General features: G+C 46.5%; 1 protein-coding gene across 7 annotated transcripts in view; it reads left to right on the top strand.

Moving 5' to 3' along the window:
- Positions 1-3563, top strand: part of FHIT (fragile histidine triad diadenosine triphosphatase) — a 1048086-nt gene extending 1044523 nt beyond the window's left edge. For 4 of the 7 annotated variants that reach the window (XM_060271291.1, XM_060271290.1, XM_060271293.1 and 1 more), the window contains one exon: positions 3106-3563. The gene's annotated coding sequence lies outside the window, so the exon portion shown is untranslated. The remainder of the gene's footprint in view (positions 1-3105) is intronic. The other 3 variants (XM_060271288.1, XM_060271292.1, XM_060271289.1) reach the window with 1 other exon arrangement.
- Positions 3564-19623: the final 16060 nt, after the last annotated feature.

The raw sequence follows: 19623 nt of genomic DNA, 5'->3' as shown, positions 1-19623 counted from the left end.
ATAGATATAGATATAGATATAGATATAGATATAGATATAGATATAGATATAGATATAGATATAGATATAGATATAGATATAGATATAGATATAGATAGATATAGAGACAGAGACAGGGACAGGGACAGAGATTTAGATTTAGATATACTGTATTGGCCCAAACCTAGGCTGCACCCGCAAATAAGCCACACCTTTAAAATTCAAGGGGAGGGGAGAGACAATACCCGAATATAAGTTGCTCCCTTAAAATTGGGTTACAGGCTGACAATTGCTGTGGTTGATAGAATTGTAACCCCGAGCCAATTTAAGCCTTTGATCTTGCAAGCCCGCCAAAGTTACCGTACAATCGCTAAAATCGCAAATCGCTATTCAATTGCTACAATTCCGCAGGCACTCAAGCTCACAGATAGGGAATAAAACATTTTTTTGTTCCGTTTTACTGCATGCATGTCTGTTTCAGCAGCGATATCATAGAATCATAGAGTTGGAAGAGACCACAAGGGCCATCCAGTCCAACCCCCTGCCAATGACAAGCAAGAGTCATTATTGCAGTTCAATGAGAGATTTCATCAAAGGAAAAGCACATGAGGGGTTTAACTATGCCACAGGTCTAACTAGTCCAGCATCCCATCCTCAGCTTGGGAAATTCAAGGGAGCACAGGCTAGGAACATAGAAAGCTGCCTTAAGTCGGAACAGGGGTCCATCGTAAAAGCCAGTTTTTGTAAGGTCCTGAATGTTAGCCGCACCTTAACTTTTCACGGTTGGAATTTGGGGGGAAAGTGCAGCTTATATTCAGGCCATTATGGTATAAGGTAAAGAATGCATGCTCCAGGAAGCCCAACACATCAAATCTGATCCTTCCACAGCCACATTGCAGGCAGACACATTGGCATAAAAGGTAAAAAAAAGAAGAAGAAAAAGTAAAGGACCCCTTTACTTGTTCAAATCTTGTTCAAATCTGTGGTAAAAGGTAAAAAAAGGTAAAGGACCCTTGGATGGTTAAGTCCAGTCAAAGGCGACTATGGGGTGTGGCGCTCATCTCGCTTTTCAGGCCAAGGGAGTCGGTGTTTGTCCACAGACAGCTTTCCGAGTCATGTGGCCAACATGACTAAACCACTTCTGGCACAATGGAACACCGTAACGAGGGCCAGAGGGCACGGAAATGGCGTTTACCTTCCCGTCGCAGTGGTACCTATTTATCTACTCACATTTGTGTGCTTTCGAACTGCTAGGTTGGCAGAAGCTGGGACAGAGCAATGGGAGCTCACCCCGTCATGCAGATTCGAACCACCGACCTTCCAATCAGCAAGCCCAAGAGACACAGCACCACCCGCTCCCTATTATATAGATATATATAGATAACAATCAAAGAGGGTGAAAAGCAAGGCTGGGGTGTGGCGTGGCTGGAGAGTGTGTTGGAGTCCTGAGGGCCACTTAGAGAGGCTTGGAGGGCCGCATTTAGTCTACAGGCCTATCATTCCACACCCCTTTAGCATAAATGCAGGTCCCACGATGCTTTCTGTGGGAACCATGTGTTAGGCAAACGTTCGCTTCACGAGTCTATGATTTCCACTGTTTCCTATGGAAATATTTCTGGTGCTGGATTGGCCTGATCTCTCTCCATGGAAAAAAGAAACCAATCAACAAAAGAGAGACAAAGTGGGGGCGGGAACAGATTTGATTGCTCTATCCTGCTCTCTGTTTCATCCAATCTTGCCTCTCTCTCTCTCTGGTTTCTTCCTGAAAATGGTTGCTGCCAATCAGCAAGACATAAACGAACAAGGAAGGAAGGAAGCCAACTGTTGGGATATCTGAATCTGCAAAGCTTCTAGCAAGGTCTGGGCACAGACCGTCTTAAGCATATCCAGTGCCATGGTGCAAAGATCCCTCCGGCTCCCCACCCCCCCAATTTCCCAGAGTTGTCGACCTTTTCCCAAGCCTCTGCAGGGATCGCTCTCCTCCAGTGCAGGATTGGAAAGGAAGCTGCACACCCGCCAGCTGTATAGTTGGCAGGGCACAGCTTCCATCATAAGCCTCTGCAGGGATTGCTCTCCTCCCGCAGAGGCTTGGGAGGCAAGCTGCATGCCCACCAGCCATATGGTTGAAAGGGCGCAGCTGGTGGGCATGCAGGAGGGAAAGGGGAGGCCACCGGCAAAGCCGCACAGCTCCCCCACTAGCTGGGGCGCCCCTGAGAGGCCGGCGGCCTGGCGCAATGCGCCAGTAAACCCAATGGGAAAGATGGCTCTGTCTGGGCATAATTCTTTACATGCAGAAAAGTGAATTTTCAGATAGCGAGCGGGCAGGCAGTGGGACCACTTATATATCCAAAAGAGCTGATGGGGTTGCAGTACCTGTTTTCTGCAAGGATGAAACCACAAGTGGTAATACCATAACTATTACATGATGAAAAGCCAAGCTGCATAACAATCCCAGGCAGATTCCCAGTGGCTGCTGCCACTGCCAGCGCTGGCCACGCTGCGGTGTGGTTATCCTGGGAAAGAAGCAGAACCTGGTGGCTCTCCAAATGTTGAACATCCACCAGTGCCAGCCAGCATGGCCAATGCTCAGTTCAACAATATCTGGAGGGTCACAGGTTCCTTGAAGACTGCCTGAGCATCAAGAACCAACACCAACACAGCTCAGGCATAATCTACGTGTAGCAGATACTGCTAGTCTGACTTCCTGATATGCATGATGCTAGCCCTCACATCTGGCATGCATGATGCTAGCCCTCACATCTGGCCACCCACCCTTGAGCACCTTCAAAGGGGCACTTGTGCACAATGGGACCTTTGAGTGCGTGGGACACCTACACACATTCAGCTACTCACATGTAAGTTGGGATGCCCGTGAACTACAACTTTGGGGGTGGACTAGAGGCATGTCTGCACTCCACATTAACCTGCTATGCATAGATGTCTGAATCCGGCTCTCATTTCTTCGCCCTGCCGATTTCTTTTTCTCCTTCACAATCACGATTCTCCCTTGGATAAATGCTAATGAGAGCTAGCTGATTGCTTAATCTCATAGCTTTCGCCTTGCTCACGTAAGGCACAAAATGTTACTGCATTTGACAAAACATCTTATTTTTTATGTCTAATCAGGCAACAAAGCACCTTTGGCGAAGTCTGGCTGAGGCAGAAGACAATGGAGGAAACCAGAGGCCCTCCCAATCTTTCCGGGACCGAAAGCTCAAGAGATGTCAATATATTCTGCAGAGATGCAGGATTCTTCCACGGGATGCTTTATTAACCTCACCTAAGGGTTGTTTCAGCAAAGATGCTTGTTGGTTTGCATATCACACAGAATGCATTGAAGTTGTTGCTTTAACTTCCTATGAAATTTTTTTTAATCTGTTCCTTGGCCGAAAACAAATAAAGCACTAATAAAATAAATAGTTTCTCTGTTTTTTTGTTGTTTTTTTAAAGATCTTTGGAAACGATGCCTTATGAGGAATGGCTTAGGGAGCTGGGTATGTTTAGCCTGGAGAAGAGAAGGTTAAGGGGTGATATGATAGCCATGTTCAAATATATAAAAGGATGTCATATAGAGGAGGGAGAAAGGTTGTTTTCTGCTGCTCCAGAGAAGCAGACATGGAGCAATGGATTCAAGCTACAAGAAAGAAGAATCCACCTAAACATTAGGAAGAACTTCCTGACAGTAAGAACTGTTCGACAGTGGAATTTGCTGCCAAGGAGTGTGGTGGAGTCTCCTTCTTTGGAGGTCTTTAAGCAGAGGCTTGACAGGCATATGTCAGGAATGCTTTGGTGGTGTTTCCTGCTTGGCAGGGGGTTGGACTGGATGGCCCTTGTGGTCTCTTCCAACTCTATGATTCTATGATTAGGCATTGTGAAGTTGTGGCCCTCCAGATACTGTTAAGTCTCCAGCTCCGATCACCTATAAGCATTGGACACGCTGGCTTGGATTGATAGGAGTTGAAATCCAACAGTACCTGGAAGTCCACAAGCGAGCCACGCCTGCCCTAGCAGGAGGTTCTGCTGAGTTCTGATCCACCAGCAAATGGAGCCCTTTATATTTGTGGAAGGGGCCCTCTGGACATTTGGAGAAAATGCAGCTTTAGACTTACTTATTTCTCTACAAAATGAAAAAAAATAAGATTTGATATCAAAGATGAGACAGAGATCGCACAACAATGGGCGTATTCGAACAGCTTTTTCCAACTGTAAATTTCCTCGCCCTTCCTCCTACTTTTTTTCTCTCTCTTCCCAGTGAAGTAAACAAATAAAAAACAGAAAATTCTGAGGGTGTCTGCAAATGTGCAGAAGAAGAAGAAGAAGAAGAAGAAGAAGAAGAAGAAGAAGAAGAAGAAGAAGAAGAAGAAGAAGAAGAAGAAGAAGAAGAAGAAGAAGAAACAGCAAATGCAGAGGGCAACAGAGGCAGAGCAGGGATGCTTTGGGAGACTGAAAGCCTTAAGAGTCCACAGCAAAACAAACACATGAGAGTGTGGCTCTTTGTTTCTGAATATTTCTATTAAGTGCGGAATATCTATCGAAAGAAATCCACAGCCGTGCCGTCGGGATTGTTGAAAGCTGATGACGTCTACTTCAAAAAGACTCTGGGAGCTGGGAGCCCACCCTGCATTTGATAACTGCACGGCGGAATATGGAAAACTCTCGAGCGCAAGTTCTTGAACTTTTGTCACAGTGAAACTCGCGTCTTAAGAGCCAATAACTGGCTGCGTCTCTCTCGCTGTCTCCGAACATCACTAGCAAGCGAGGCAGGAAGAATGGCTTTGTGAGAGGCTTTCCCTCTTCCGCTCAAAAGCTTGGCAGGGAAAGAAAAGAAGATGGGTGACAGTGAACAGAAAGCCAGGTAAATTAGGATATCATAGAATCATAGAATTGTAGGATCTTGTAGTTCAAACCCCCCCCCCCGGGCCACCTCCACTTAGGCAAACTAGGCCATCGCCTAGGGCGCCAAAATGGAGGGGGCGCTGTCGAGCCTGCCCGCCGCCTGCCGGCTGCCGCCCGCCAGCTACCCGCCGGCTGCCCGCGCTGCCGGCGCCTCCATGCGCGTCGCCGGAGCCTGAAATGGAGGGGGCGCTGGCGAGCCAACCTTTTGTTGTCTCCGTTACTTCACAGCAGTCAGAGGGCCACAAATTGCTCTTGCCTGGACAACCAAGGCCTGAATCACAGTGGCCATACCATCCCCATCCAGGGATGATGGCAGTTCTTTGAGTAGACATAGTCTGTAGAAGGAGCTCCTAGCCACAAAGACCACCAGGGCCTCTATAGTGAGAAAGATGGATCCAGGAGGACCCCTTTTGGGTTGCCACACTACCAATAATGGAAATGCTAATATAGAGCTAGGGAGATAAAAGCAAGCATCTCAAAGAGGTGGGGAGGAGATTGCGAAACGGCAGCCCCCTTGGGAACAATTAGCGTGCTGTTTGCTGCTCCCCAAAGCAAAGTTGGTCGGAACGAAACCGAGAAGGCGCCTTCTTTGAAGTCGCACGCAAGGGCCGGAGACGAGCGAAGAACAGAAGCTGTAGCTTCCGAGTGCCCAGCTGTGATCAGCTCTTACTCAAAGCAAGAGCTCTTGTGAATTCGGTTGTCACTTCTCCGCTTTGAACATTAATTTGGGAACAAAAGCTCCACATTACCCGATTGTGCTCGTTGGAAAGAGGAGGCTCAAGCTGGGGGGGACGTGCAGCAGGCACCACTTGGCAGATTTGCAGGATCTTTTACAAAGACAAGAAGCCTCCAACACGGCAATGCTCCAGGTCCCCCATCCATCAAGCCGGGCATGCCTTTGAGCTGCTTGGGGTAGTTAACGGGCTTCCTGCGGAGAAGCAGAAGGAGGCGCAGGGGAGGGAAAGACCACATCTCCTAATCAAGGGCAATGCAGAGTCATTTCAAGTGAATTAAAAAACCACCCCCTCTTTGCAATTTCTCCGCTCTCCATTGAGAGCACCCTGCTGCTATAAATACAGGGCTGTCACTGCACACACTGAAGTTTTCTCCTGCGTTTCCAGAGCTGGGCTGCCTGGACAAGAGATGCAAGTAGCGAGCTGCAGCAGCAGCATTTTTAAGGTCAACCCATGAAGCAGCAGAGGAATTTAGAGGTGAACTGCGGGATTCTTTTCATTGCCACAAAGGGCTCAGAAAGGATGGAGGGGTCGCTCTGTTTGCAGCCCGTGTCATCCTAGCCTGGTGTTTGCATTCCCAAGTCCATTCTATTTCCACATCTTAGAACCATATTTTAATTTAATAATAATAATAATAATAATAATAATAATAATAATAATAATTTATTATGTATACCCCGCCCATCTGGCTGGGTTTCCCCAGCCACTCTGGGCGGCTTCCAACCAAATATTTAAAAAACAGTACAGCATCAAACATTAAAAACTTCGCTAAACAGGGCCGCCTTCAGTTGTCTTCTAAAAGTAAAATAGTTGCTTATTGCCTTGACATCTGCGGGGAGGGCGTTCCACAGGGTGGGTGCCACTACCGAGAAGGCCCTCTGCAATGGTGAGTGGTTGGAGGATCATAGAATCTCAGAATTGTACAGTGGGAAGCAGTAACGTCTTAAGGGTATCCAGCGCTGTGGTGCAAAAATCCTCCAGCGGCCCCCCCCCGCAGCGCCCATTGAGCTTCCTCTCCTCCTCTTCTTGCACATGAAGCAGAATCAGCGAGACTCCTGCCTAGAGCAGCAGCAGGCACATGGTGCCACTCTAGGCAGGAGTCTCGCTGATTCTGCTTCATGGGCAAGAAGAGGAGGAGACACCAGCCCATGAAGCAGAATCATGAAGCAGATTGGCGCCCCTTCCGCGTCCCTGGTGGCCAGGCTCCCTGGCACCTTGCGCCACCCAGCCCGGGCCTAGAGACAGCCCTGGTTGGAAGGGACCCCATGGGCCGTCTAGTCCAACCCCTTCCAATGCAGGAATCTCAACTAGATCATGCATGGCAGATGGCCATCCAAACACTGCTTTAAAAACTCCAAATAAAGAGTGTCCACCACATCTAGTGGGAATCTGTACCACTGTCTAACCCTTACTGTCAGAAAGTACTTCCTTATGTTTAGCTGGAATCTCCTTGAAACTTGAAGCCATTGCCTCAAGTCCTACCCTCCAGATCATGAGAAAACAAACGTGTTCCCTCCTCCAAGTGACAGTCCTTAAGAAATTTGAAGGTGGCTATCATATCTCCTCTCACCCTCCTCTTTCCAGGCTAAACATGCCCAGCTCCTTCAACCGTTCCTTGTAAGGCTTGGTTTCCAGACCCTTGATCATCTTGGTTGCCCTCCTCTTCACACCTTCCAGCTTGTCAACATCCTTCTTAAATTGTGGTGCCCAGAACTGGACACAGTATTCCAGGTGTGGTCTGACCAAGGCAGAATACAGTAGGTCTATTACTTCCCTTGATCTGGACACTATACTTCTGTTGATGCAGCCTAGAATCTGAAATTGTTATTATTTTTTAAGTAGGAAAAGTTACATTAAATACATATTGTCGGACGTGGTCATTGCAAAAACAACTGCTTAGGAATTGGTGCCTGAAAAACTTCAGCATTTGGGGCTTGAGAGCTGGACCATAAAGAAGGCTGATCGCCGAAGAATTGATGCTTTTGAATTATGGTGCTGCAGGAGACTCTTGAGAGTCCCATGGACTGCAAGAAGATCAAACCTATCCATTCTGAAGGAAATCAGCCCTGAGTGCTCACTGGAAGGACAGATCCTGTAGCTGAGGCTCCTATACTTTGGCCACCTCATGAGAAGAGAAGACTCCCTGGGAAAGACCCTGATGTTGGGAAAGATTGAGGGCACTAGGAGAAGGGGACGACAGAGGACGAGATGGTTGGACAGTGTTCTCGAAGCTACCAACATGAGTTTGACCAAACTGCGGGAGGCAGTGCACGACAGGAGTGCCTGGCGTGCTCTGGTCCATGGGGTCACGAAGAGTCGGACACGACTAAACGACTAAACAACAACAACAACAAGTTTAAAGACAAGGCAGGTAAGAAGCGACATGATAAAGTTGCGTGTGGCATGGAGAAATGGATAGAGAAAAGTCGTCGTCCCCGTCATAACACTGGGATTCGTGGAAGCTGAATGTTGGAAGATTCAGGACAGATAAAATAAAGTACTTCTCACACAGCACAGTTAAACTTTGGAACTCACTCCCACAGGAGGTAGTGATGGCCACCAACTCGCTTGGCTTTAAAAGAGGATTGGACAGATTCATGAAGGATAAGGCTGGCATGTGAAAGTTTTTAACAAAGATGGAAAACGTAAATCTGCAAAATGGCACCCTCATGCTTCTCCTGCACGTAGCAGAGTTTCTCCTTTCTGCGGAGCTTTAAAACGTAGCGGTTTGCAGCTTTTCTGTTTGTAAAGCTCTCAGCAATAAAACGCTGACACAGTTTCTTCCAAACTGTTAACATTTATTAATAAACTAATAAACTTCCAGGAGAGCTTTCTCCCATTGCTTCCTCCTGGCTTGAAAAATGAAAGTAGGAAGTTTCACACACAAAGAAAGATTCCCCGTATGTGAACAGCCCCACCTAGTGGCCAGAGCATCATAGCAGAGCCATTAACTCTTTAAGCTCTGATATTCTTCACATGGCAATGGATATTAGTTGCAATAGCTACTGTATGTTCTACCTCCACTGCACAGTTGGATTTGTGTCCTGCTTCCCACAGGCATCTGGCCGGCCACTGTGAGGAAAAGATGCTAGACTAAATGGACCATTGGCCTGATCCACTGGGCTCTTATTATGTTCTTATGCATTTCCAAACATATTAGGACTTTTAAATGCATGTTGATACATTTTTCTGAGGTGAGAACTGTGGGATGACCAGCCTCATATAACCAGCATGCTTAAGTCCAATTGATGCATGAAAGGGTTAAGACCATAGAGTAAGCTGTCCTCCTTAGCCATTCACCTTGGGAGGGACTAGGTAATACAAGCCTTTGCCTCCCCCCCCCATCTACCTGAGAAGCTCAGCATGTGAGGCATGTGAGCCACCACATGGCTGTGACAAGCCTCTCGAGTTCCTATGATAGTAATTTAAGAACTTTCACCACTCTAACGAAGGGAAGTTTTACTGCCTGTGCAACCTATTCTGAAGCACATGAATCTGACCTTTGGAGAGTTTGTAAGTAAACCATTTTTTAAAACTTACCAAATTTTTGGTCTTTTTCTATGCCAGGGGGAAAGGGAAACTTTGGAAGCAACTCACAAGGGCATATTTTAAAAGTCTAACAGACTATATTTCAATGCGGTGCTTTGCTGCATATTTTGTTATTTTAAATCTCTGCTGGGGTTCACTCACCAAAGAGTGCTTCCTCTAAACCTCCATCTTGGCATCCAAATAATTCTCCTTTTATAGTTATTTTTTCCTTGCAACAAAACAAGAGCTGCACTGCAAAATTCAAAGAAGTTGTGAAATCTGATGGATCTGAAGATTAATCTGGAAGGAGTGGGTCAGATCCGTTCGTATTGACATTCACAAAGAGCTATTCTTCAACCATGCAATTCTCAGATCATGCAGTGCAGCCTTTTGAGATAGCTTTACATTGTGAACCAGAACTTGGTGTATCACTGCAATTACTCTCATTTTGTACCTTTTTATCTCTTTATAGATTTCAAACTCATTATTTTATTCTGTAGCAAGGGTTATTGGGTTCTCTGAGCAATTCTGATGGCTGGCGAGTGTTCAGCCAGCCTATCCCTTAGGTATCCAAGGCAGCAGAATGATGCTCTTGATTACCACAATGATGAATGATTCGTTTCCTCCCTCTAGTCCTGCATTAAAGAATGTGAGGATTTCTGTTTCAATTGGCTAGAAAAAAAACTGGCCAGTGAGCATGACTAGGGTTTAATGGAATTTGGGTTAGTCTGAAATGCAACATCTCCACTGCATCCTGTCAGGGTCTGGTCGGCGGGAGGTAGCAGGCCCGACTCAGGACGTCAGGACCAGAGGCAAGATGGCAGGGTGGAAGCAGGAACGGGAGTCCAGGTGGCATGGGGCTGCGGGTCAAGCAGCAGGAAGTCGCAGGGTCAAAGAACCGAAGGTCGGGAAGCAGGGTGTCACAAAGGCAAAGGTCTGAAGGTCAAGGAGCAAGGCGTCGGCAAGGCAAAGGTCCAAGGGTTGAGGAGCAAGGCATTGGCAAGGCAAAGGTCCAAGGGTTGAGGAGCAAGGCATTGGCAAGGCAAAGGTCCAAGGGTTGAGGAGCAAGGCATTGGCAAGGCAAAGGTCCTAGGGTTGAGGAGCAAGGCGAAGGATCAAGGAACAGGAGGCCAGATGCAACAAGGCAGGGATAGTGTTGCTGTGGCCAAGAGCTGAAGGGAAATGCTGAGCTTTTATCCCTCCCAGCTCTTGCCACCAGGTGCAGTGAGTTATCAAGTGGCCTCACCTGAGTGGCCACTCCTTGCTTCTCCAGCACAAGCTGAAGCAGGTCCCAGTCCTGCAAAGCACTACAGGCACCAGAGCCTGACTCCTGCCCATACTCCTGACACATCCTCTTCGTGTCATCCAGCAGAGCTCTTTCAGTTAATCTGGATTTTATTACATGCTGATCCTAATTTAACAACAACCAACCACTTTTTTTGTGGCAACTCAAACTGACTTACAAAACCCCCACATGCATTAAAACCAAAAACATACATTAAAATACCCTGTTTCCCCGAAAATAAGACATACCCATAAAATAAGCCGTAGCAGGATTTCTAAGCATTTTTGCAATATAAGCCATACCCCGAAAATAAGACATAGTGATAGGCGCAGTTCTGGAGGGCGCCAAGGAAGAGGCGAGGCTGGACGCGTAATTAAAAAATAAGACATCCCCTGAAAATAAGCCATAGTGTGTCTTCTTGAGGAAAAATAAATATAAGACTGTGTATACGTTAAAACACTGTACCCACTCTAAAAGGCCAAAGATAATTAAAAGCCAAAGGCCAGGTGAAAAAGGAATGTTGCCTGGTGCCTGAAGATATGCAACCATGGCCCCAGGTGAGCCTCCCTACTCCACAAATGGGGGCCACCACTGAAAAGGCTCGTTCTTGTGTTCCCGCCCTCCGGACCTCTCATGGAAGGAGCACGAGAAGAAGGGCCTCAGATGATGATTGCAGAGTCTGGGGCAGTCCCCATGGGGAGAGGCAGTTCTTGAAATATTGGGGTCCTGAGCCATGTAAGGCTTTACAACTCAATGTAGTGGTGGGCTGCTGATATCTGATTGCAAAGCACTTTGAGGATAAAATCACTTGCATCCACCAGGACTTGAATTCCATTATTATTATTATTACTAGCTGGCCCTGCACGCGTTGCTGTGCTTTAGTCTGTGAAATGGAGGGTAATAGCCCCCCTTCAGATCCCCCTGAGCCTCAGAGTCCCCCTGAGTCGAGGCTAGACACTGTGGAGAGGGCAGGTTTCATCCCTGTGTCCTCCCCACCCGTTCTGACCCATTACGTATCCCTGCCCTCTATTGCCCCCCCCCACCTCCACTTGGCCTAGTCTGGAAAGCGGCCTAGTCTGCAAAGCCGAGGGGAGATATTGTGGAGAGGGCAGGTTTCATCCCTGTGTCTCCCCCCCCTGTTCTGACCCATTACTTATCCCTGCCCTCTATTCGCCCCCCCCACCTCCACTTGGCCTAGTCTGGAAAGCGGCCAGGGGCCTACATAAAACAAAGGCCTAGTGGTCTTATAATGGCCGCCTTTGTGGGTGTGGCTTAGATTTCACAGGAAGGGAGGGGGTGTACTGTGGGAGGAATTCCACTTGAGGGCGCTGTTTGACTTGGTGGAAAACCAGGTCTGTACCTGCGCAGGTGTGCTATTTGAGGGATTTTTGCCCCCAACAATGCACAGGGAGTGGCCTGGATCGTTGTGTCAAAATTTCAGGACGATCGGTCAAGCGGTTACGGAGAAAAGTGGAACCTGGATTTTCACGATTTTTACATTTATATATATATATAGATAGATTATTATTATTATTATTATTATTATTATTATTATTATTATTATCATTACAATTTTACACCACCCAACTTCCTGTAGCAGGTGAGTTTCAGCCGTACTTGTGATCCAGCAGTACCGGAAGCACAGTACAGTGTCTGTCTGCTATAATAGACTAGATAAAGGCTAACAAACTGAAGCTCAGTCCAGTGAGTGAGGTAGTTTCAATGCCCAGCCAGTTCTGGAAGGGGTCTCACTCCCATTGAATGATCCAGTTCCTTGCTTGGGCATACTCAGGGATCCATTACCGTCACTGGGACACAAGTGGCTCAGTTATGGCCCTATCTGGGCATGAAGAGCCTAGCAACAGTAGTCTAAGCTTTGGTGACCTCAGGCTAGATTACTGCAATGCCTTGTGAACAGGGCTTCCTTTTGAAGATGATTTGGAAACAACAGCTGGTGCGGAATTCGGCCACTATGAATATATTGCACCGACTATGACCCAGCTGCACTGACTCCCAATACGGTTCTCACCCCAGTTTTAAGTGCTGGTTTTAACCTATACAGCCTTCCGTGGTTCAGGACACTAATACTTTGTGGCAGGGGCAGCGAACCTTTGTCCTCCTGAAGGTTGCATTCGCCTTTCAGGGGCCCCATGCCAGTGGTAGAGGGTGGGGCCAGAGGTACAAATGGGTCAAGTAGCAATGCAAAATTGTACTTTTGTACAGTTTCTACACACACATCCACACAGTCCAAGAGGCAAGAGCTGGAAAAAAAATTATTTATTTGGTTCTTCAGATTAAAATTTCACAGTCACATGCATATCTAACATACAACATAAGAACAAGATTCCAGGGGATCTCTAGGACTTCCCTCCTCCCCTTTGTGGGTCCTACTGTTAATCATTTCCTCCTGCATCTTTTATAATAATCCAAATCTTTTCTCTCTCCATTGTATCCAAAAATTCACCATTAAACTACAGGTGTTATTCCAATCCTACTAACGATTTTAACTGTTTGAAGTGGTCTTTAAGATAAGTTATAAATTTTTCCCATTCCTTATTAAAATGTTGGTCTTCCTGATTTCTGATTCTTCTGTGTCTTTAGCCATTTTGGCACAACCCATCATCTTGATCTGCCATTCTTCTCCAGTAGGGACTTTTATCTTCTTCCCATCTGCGGCAAGAGCAGCGTTCAAGGGCATATTGCAGCCAAGCAATATGATTGGAAAGAAGATTCCACCTAAACATTAGGAAGAACTTCCTGACAGTAAGAGCTGTTCGACAGTGGAATTTGCTGCCAAGAAGTGTGGTGGAGTCTCCTTCTTTGGAGGTCTTTAAGCAGAGGCTTGACAGCCATCTGTCAGGAATGCTTTGATGGTGTTTCCTGCTTGGCAGGGGGTTGGACTGGATGGCCCTTGTGGTCTCTTCCAACTCTATGATTCTATGATTCTAAGCAAAAACACTCAAGTGTGTGTGTGTGTGTGTGTGTGTGTGTGTAGTCAGGGTGGGTGCGTGACCTGAGGAGACTCCTGTGGGCCAGACAAAAAGGCTTGGAAGACCACATTTGCCTTCCCCCTCCTGACCTGAGGTTCTCCCTCCTTGCCTTAGAAGACTGAATACACCGAGAACATTGAGCTTTTCCGAGTGGCTCTTAATGTTTGTAAACCAGACAGCTCTCTTCCTGTCTTCCTCTCTCACCAGGGAAGAAAGAGTTGGCTTTAATTTTGGATCTTGTGCCTTGCCCACTCCCACCTCCACCCCTTTTGCGTAACCCATTTCTGTTGGCGCAATATAATTTGGGGTCGTCGTTCTTACAAGAGGCCGTGCCGCTGTGCACGGCATGTAAATATTTGATCACCCGCGCTCCCCTGGGATTATCTTATCAAGAGCAAAGATATTGAAATAGAACTCTTGTCATGTCGCTGCCTTGATATTCCTTAGCCTGCGAGTTGACTGACAGAAAATGAACTGCTGGAACTGGCTCTAAAGTGTCTTTCCACACATTGCTGTAACGCCGGAGGCTACTGGGGTTGCGTTCGTGGGCTGGAATGGAAATCCTTGTCGTAGTCAAAGGCGTAATTGATGTTGCTGAGGGCTGGGATGGGAAACTCAGCCCTGAACCTTCACTTTACGAGAATAAGGCAGTGCTCCTTGTTTTGACTTCCACTCTCTCCTCTTTGACATCCCTAACAAACCTCGTGCCGTTTCACTTTTATCCGTCAATATCTGACGCTGCGGCGCCAGCAGCTTCCAGAGCAGAACTGAAGTTAAGTGGAGGTAACACTCTTGGCCTAGCTAACCTAGACTCACCTCTCCCCCAGACCCTCCAAGTGTCCCTATTTTCCAGGGACAGTCCTGGATTTACAAAAACCATCCTGGTTTCTGATTTGATCCTGGAATGTCCCGCTTTTCCTTGGGACATCCCTATTTTATTTTCCTTAGCGAAATGTGGGAGGGTGTGGGAAAGGACATCCCTAATTTCATTGGAGAAACGTTGGAGGGTATGCTTCCCCCACCTTTAGGGCAAGTATATGGACCATGATGGGCAAATCTGTCAATTTTAGTTCCTACCAGTTTCTAATTTTCCCAATGTTACGTTTGGTTCCCTGTATTTCTGTATCAGTTTGTGGACATTCTCTTCCCTCAGGAAAACTCACGAGCATTTTAGTGCATACATCTCCTGGCACACACATTTTAGCAAAACAATATAATGCACTTCCGTATGTGATGGTCAGCAATGTTCATTTGCATGCTTCTTAGCCGGTGAGTTGAGGGACAGAAAATACAGGATGGGTGACACCTGGCTTGAGAGCAGTACGTGTGAAAAGGATCTAGGAATCTTGTAGGACCACAAACTTGACATGAGTCAACAGTGTGATGTAGCAGCTAAAAAAGCCAATGCAATTTCCTGCTCGACAGGGGGTTGGACTGGATGGCCCTTGTGGTCTCTTCCAACTCTATGATTCTATGATTCTATGATTCTAATTCTGGGCTGCATCAATAGGAGTATAGCATCTAGATCAAGGGAAGTAATGTGTGAAATGCCAGAACTGTGTCCAGTTCTGGGCACCACAGTTCAACAAGGATACTGACAAGCTGGAACGAGTCCAGAGGAGGGCAACCAAAATGGTCAAAGGTCTGAAAACAATGCCTTATGAGGAACGGCTTAGGGAGCTGGGTATGTTTCGCCTGGAGAAGAGAAGGTTAAGGGGTGATATGATAGCCATGTTCAAATATATAAAAGGATGTCATATAGAGGAGGGAGAAAGGTTGTTTTCGAACCACCGACCTTCCGATCGACAAGCCCCAAAGTGCCCTAGACTGTGGTTTAGACCACAGTGCTGCACACCCACACACCCTGTATATACTGAATATGATACCTGTGCCAGAGAACTAAAGTGGATTCTGCACCATGCAGTATCCTAGTAGAAGATGCAAAGCCTTCTGAAGACACACATCAGTGCAGACAACCCTAACTAGACTTATTGGCGCAATGCCTATAACATTGAGGGGGGGGTTCATTATTTTAGAAAAAATAAAAGTGGAATAAAAAATAAAATAATAAAAATAGAAATAGAAATAGAAAAAATAAAAATAGAAATAGAAAAAATAAAAATAGAAAAAAATAAAAAGTAGAAAAAATAAAAACAGCTGAGAGGCGTGGTGAGGTGGCCCCAGGCTCGCGTTCCCCGCGCGCCTCCGGAGCTTCACGCGGGGAGCACAAGCCTGGAGCCGCCTCCACTGCGCCTGTCAGCTGTTGAGTAGTTTCAGGCCGCTCTCCGGAGGCATGCACGCACCTCGGGATAGCGGCCTGAAGCCGCTCAACAGCTGACAGGCGCAGTGGAGGCGGCCCCAGGCAGCACCGGCGGGCGGCGGGCAGGCTGGGCAGTGCCCCCTTCCATTTGGGCGCCCTAGGCAGCTGCCTAGTTCGCCTTAATTGACGCGCCGGCCCTGGGGGCAATTGCTGTGGGTGTTATCTCCCTATGTTGGCAGAGCAGGTGAGAGCTGTGTGTGTGTGTGTGTTACCTGGCATTTGATGCTATCCAGCTCATTGCTTCCCCCCTGCACCCACCTCACACCTCTTCCAGCGTGAACAATGGTTGTGCAGAAGCAAACTAATTGGACGCCAAGCAGGCTATTATCTCTGTGGCATGCCAGGGCTCTACATGGGTGACTCCCATTAGCGGTAACGGACGTTCCCCTCCTTCGCGTTGCCTTTCCCAGACTCTCCGCAGAGATTACATTACTCTAACACTTCGCTTACAGCAAAGGTCAGAACGCCGGAGGGGATTCCCTGCCCAACCCCCACAACTGCTCCCGCCTTTTCCTTTCTTATTCTTCCGAACATGTTCCATGTATTCAATTAAAAATAAGTGGCATTTTCATCACCATTAATGATCTTCGCAATCACCGTAATTAAATGGATGCTCTAGCAGAGATATTTTAAGTGGTGCTGTGGCATTCTAGCTCATGACTGGGAGCCAGAGCACTCTGCACTCTTTCAAGGACACATTGTCCCCCTGGGAGCTCCCCCAGACAGCGTGTTTCTTTTTAAGAGCAGCAGTTGTCATGCTGTTTTCTGGGGAGCTCTGGGGTCTGCAAAGGTTCGCCAGGGATTCCTCAATCCGAAGCTGAGCAGCAGCAGCAGCAGCAGCAAACAAGCTTCTCTGAAAGTCAGTTTGCCTGCTGATCTTCCCATTCCTCCTTCAGGTGAGGATGTTTACCCAAGAGAATATTTACCTTAGCCCCATATATGCTGCTTCAATTGGCAGACCTTCAATCGGCAGCTGTCAACTTTCGGATTTGAAAATAAGGGATCAGCAGCCTCACCTGTCCCGGGGACAGTCTAATGCAGGGGCAGGCAACCTAAGGCCTGTGGGCTGGATGCGGCCCAATTGCCTTCTCAATCCGGCCCGTGGACGGTCCAGGAATTGGTGTGTTTTTACATGAGTAGAATGTGTCCTTTTATTTAAAATTCATTTCTGGGTTGTTTGTGGGGCATAGGAATTTGTTCATTCCCCCCCCCCCAAAAAAATAGTCTGGCCCACCACATGGTCTGAGGGATGGTGGACCGGCCCACGGCTGAAAAAGGTTGCTGACACCTGGTCTACGGTATATCTAATAATCCAGGATAGCAGCAGGAAATGGAACAAGGGAATTTCCAGCAAAAAAAGGGAAGGTTGACAGCTGTGGCTTGGAATAGGGGAGTTTCCCACAAAAAAAGGGAGAGTTGACAGCTATGGTGTGTGTGTGTGTGTGTGTGTGTGTGTGTGTGTGTGTGTGTATTCCTCATTAAAATTTGCTAACATGATAGTGCAAATTTCTCCTAATATGCACGTTGGACACAATTTTGCCTCCTATTTAAATTTTTGCAAGGCAATTTCCCCTCATTTAGCACATTTTTTAAAAATATTATTTTCACTAACGTGTTTCAAAGCACTATTTTATCCCAGTATACACATCTCTGCACTGCATCTCTTGGCTGGAGAACTGCACTGAAAAATTTGGAGAAGTGTGAATTTCAAAGGACGGCTGTGTTTCGATTCAGGTATTGTTTTGGAAGGTGTGAATTAGGTAGGTTCACCTATAAATTCAAACTGAATTGACTTCCTCGAGCATCCCCAGTGGTAGGTGAGCTGCGCAAGTGATTATACACCTGTAGCTCACCTTTACCTTAAACACAGCCCTCAATATTTACTGCATGCCTCCTGCAGCTCCCTTACTTTCACATCTGCCTTGCAATGAGCATGCATTATTAAAAGATGTCTGCTCAGAGGAACCCCATGATTTGAAAATAGTTTTCATTAGTACAACCGTGCCAGGATACTTCAGAAATCTCATTTAGTTTTTCTTCGGGCTTAGCCAGAGGGTGGATTCTGAATGTACTGATTTGTAGCCCAGGGTTTAATTTTACTAGGTGGAATTCCACACCCTGCTAAAGTGATTGTCCCATTAGCACAAGCATTTCTGATGGAACCATCTCCCCTCTCTTCCACCTGTGCACTCTTCTGAGGGGGTCTCTTGACACCCTCCCCTGAGCCAATTTTGGGGGTGCAGAGAGCACACAGGGCGTGTGAGAGAGGGAGCCCTGAGTGAGAAGCAGGAATGGAATATCTCCAAAGGTGAGAGATTAGGAGAAGAAAGGGAAAGCGCCCAGGTAAGAGGTGGGAGAGTCTGTCTTTTTCCGTGGGGGCCTGGATTCAGAGCTACCTTTGGATAGGTAGAAAATTCTGTACGTGTGCACCGTTTTTGAATTTTAGATATTCTGCTGCTGATTCTCTCCTCCTTTTTTAAAAGCAGTTATGAGAATCTGGACTTTAGTGTGTATTTCCGATTTTTATAATCGGACTTTGGATTTTTATATTTCATTGAGATTATGTTGTGCATTGACATCTGTTTTCCATTTGTAGGTTGTGCTGTGGTTTTTGGATGAATCTAATAAATCTAAATATAACACTAATAAATCAATAATAAATGTAAGATTTGGGGCTGTCCAGGTTTCTTTCTTCTGCTCTGTATTTTACATTATTTTTGTTTAGACAGTAGACATTGGTCGCATAAAGGTTCCTACATTGAGAGAGTTTCAGTTTCTATTGTGGTCAAAGCTGGTGGCCAGTAGCCAGAGTGCATAATTGGATCAATAGCTATTCTTCAACATCACCTTTGTTGGACTGGTCATGTTGTGCAGATGCCTGATGATCGTCTTCCAAAGCAACTACAGTGGTACCTCTACTTACGAATAACTCTACTTACGAATGTTTCTACTTACGAATGGAGCTCCGTCCGCCATCTTGGATGCGGTTTAGATAGGATTTTTTCTACTTACGAATTTTTAGATAGGGTTGCTTCTACTTACGAATTTTTTCTCCCTATGCATTCCTATGGGATTCGACTTACAATTTTTTTCGACTTACAAATGTGTGTTCAGAACGCATTAAATTCGTAAGTAGAGGTACCACTGTACTTTATTCCTAACTTTAAAATGGGAAGCATAATGCTGGTGGTCAACAAAAGAGGTTTAAAGACTGTTTCAAGGCAAATCTAAAAAAAAAATGTAGCATAAACACTGACAACTGGGAAACACCGGCCTGTGCGCGTTCCAGTTGGAGAACAACCTTTACCAAAGGTGTCATGGGCTTTGAAGACACTCAAACTCAGGACACAAGGGAGAAACGTGCTAAGAGGAAGGCACGCTTGGCAAATCCACACCGTGATCAACTCCCACCCAGAAACCAATGTCCCCACTGTGGAAGGATTTGTGGATCCAGAATTGGCCTCCACAGTCACTTATGGACTCGTTGTTAAAATTGTGTTTATGGAAGACTGGAAGACAATCTTACTCGGCTACGAGTGATTGCTGAAGAAGAAGAAGAAGAAGAAGAAGAAGAAGAAGAAGAAGAAGAAGAAGCGTTTGCACAGTGACTTAACGTCCCCAAATGAATCACCTTCCCCAGACTGAAGCCATCACTACCAAAAGCAGCCAGCCACTAAGGGCATCATTTCACTTTTTCGTTGCCCCACTCCTTGCCAGCACATGCTATAGAACCTCCTGCATTTAGTCCGTTACGTAAGGCTTTATGAGTAGTAGATGTGTAAGCATGCCTTGGGACAGCTGCATTATGTATATAGGATTAACTTCAGATCCTTGCCGTCTCTGGTTTTAATTTCGCATGCAGCAGGGAGCCAGTTGGAGTTTGGACGGCAA

The sequence above is a fragment of the Zootoca vivipara genome, chromosome 2 (genome assembly GCF_963506605.1).
Source record: "Zootoca vivipara chromosome 2, rZooViv1.1, whole genome shotgun sequence".
NCBI classification, from domain to species: domain Eukaryota; kingdom Metazoa; phylum Chordata; class Lepidosauria; order Squamata; family Lacertidae; genus Zootoca; species Zootoca vivipara.
The sequence above is the reverse complement of the archived record's forward strand: the minus strand, read 5'-3'. Positions and strand labels throughout refer to the sequence as shown.